This window comes from Humulus lupulus, chromosome 8, assembly GCF_963169125.1.
Source record: "Humulus lupulus chromosome 8, drHumLupu1.1, whole genome shotgun sequence".
Lineage (NCBI taxonomy): Eukaryota > Viridiplantae > Streptophyta > Magnoliopsida > Rosales > Cannabaceae > Humulus > Humulus lupulus.
The window spans coordinates 168114590-168116729 of record NC_084800.1 but is presented as its reverse complement, the minus strand read 5'-3'; positions in this window follow the sequence as shown (position 1 = coordinate 168116729).

The window sequence follows — 2140 nt, the reverse complement described above, 5'->3', positions numbered from 1 at the left end:
AGGGTGTTACAACTTGGTATCACAGTGTCCTAGGTTTAAGGGTTCTTAAAGACTGGCTGGACATGTACATTCGCCACTATAGACAAGCTCAAATCAGGGTTTGGTAATTGTGTATACATGTTTATATGCTTAAATGATTGAAAAGAAATATGAATGTTGATATATGTTTGATTAATACGGAGCATGAGAAACTGATAGGGCCTGGCGCTTGACTACTGTGTGATGATATTGAGGCATGCTTATTAGCATTTCTATTGGATGTGAATGTATATTTGAATGAACTATTATATCTTGATTGCTTGTGATTGGTTGTGTTCCAATGGTGGATTATGGAATGACTATTACCCTGTCATCATAGTCTGACTGCCGAGTCATTGATTGCAGATGAACTTTGATAGCTATGCATCCAAGACGATCTGTATGACCTACAGGCACTAAGTCTGAGGCAAGGGATGATGACCAGGGCCAGAACCCTCTACTAGTCCCTGAGAACTTGTAGTAGGTTATGGTAGATATGCAAGCCCGGCTTCAGAGCCAAGATGAACAAATATGACTTTTGAGACAGCAGGCTCCGTCAAGGAGTGTTGCCCCTATTGTTCCATATGTAGTGGTACAAGTCATACAACCAGTGGAGGTTGGAAATAGATGGGAGTCATTGTATGAGCGGTTCAAGAGATAGCGTCCTCCAACTTTTAAGGGAGGACCATATCCACTAAAGGCCGAGCACTGGATGAGTATGATTACTGCTATTCTAGATTTCATGAGGGTAGAGGGTCATGACAGAGTGGCCTGTACTGCATATATGCTGACAGAGGATGCCAGCATTTGGTGGGAAGTGGAATCGCAGACCAGGGATGTTACTACTTTAAGTTGGGATGGATTCAAGGATTTGTTTAGCCAGTAGTATTATAATGTTGCCATCAGGACAGCGAAGGTTAATGAATTTGTGGGATTGGTTCAGGGCAACATGACGGTGATAGAATATGCCCTGAAGTTTGATAGACTCGCGAAGTGGAGAACAAGATCTAGAGGGAGAGTGCTGCAAGGTGAGAGGGTCGCAAAGCGATGCCTCCATATTCTGGGTCTGGTAGGGGCAGAGGCCTCAGTGATCTGAAGAAGAAGACCCCTGATACTTCGACTGCTCCTGGTCCTGATAGGAGAGGTCGGGGTACTCAGGGTGGCCGTTAGGGAGGCGGTGATACATGGAGGAGCTATCCAGAGTGCATGAGGTGCAGAAGATGCCGTCCAGGCGAATTTTGGGCTAAGGTCTGTTATGTGTGTGGGGTGGTAGGACACCTGAAGAAGGACTGCCTAACAGTGAAGAAAGGGGAAGTAGGGAAGGTGGATAGCTTGACTCCAGCTCGAGTGTTCACCCTGACGCAGGCAGAGGTTGAGGCTAGTCCATCGGTAGTGACAGGTCAGCTTTCTAGTTCTGGGTCTCCTTTTACTATATTGATTAACTCTGGTGCTACACATTCATTTGTTTCTAGTAAGGTGGTTGATAGACTGTGTAGACCTAGTGAGTACTATACTACGAGGAATGGGACTATATTGCCTACAGGGGAACTGGTAGTTTCTAGGAGGTGGATTAGAGCACTGCCAGTGATGGTTGATGGTAGGGAGTTATTAGTAGACTTGATTGGGTTGAGTATGGAGGACTTTGACATGATTTTGGGCATGGATTGGTTGGTTAGATACGAAGCTACTATTGATTGTAGGAAGATGGTGATGACCTTTGAGCCAGAGGGCGAGGATCCCTTTGTTTTCATGGGTACGGTATGTGGACCCCGTGTTCCCATGATATCAGCATTGAGGGCTAAGGTCCTGTTACAGGGGGGATGTATAGGTTTCCTGGCGAGTGTGGTGGATACCACTTGGGTTTTTCCAACAGGGCCGAGGGAAATTAGATTGGTTCGTGAATTCTTGGATGTATTCCCTGAGGATTTACCAGGGTTATCGCTACACATGGAGATTCAATTTGTTATTGAGTTGGCACCGAGGACAGAACCAGTGTCGAGAGCACCATATAAAATGGCACCGACAAAACTAAAGGAATTAAAGATATAACTGCAGGAACTTCTTGTCAAGGAATGTGTAACTAAGGTTAATGTCAAGGTTAGAGTTCAAATTTTTGGTCAAA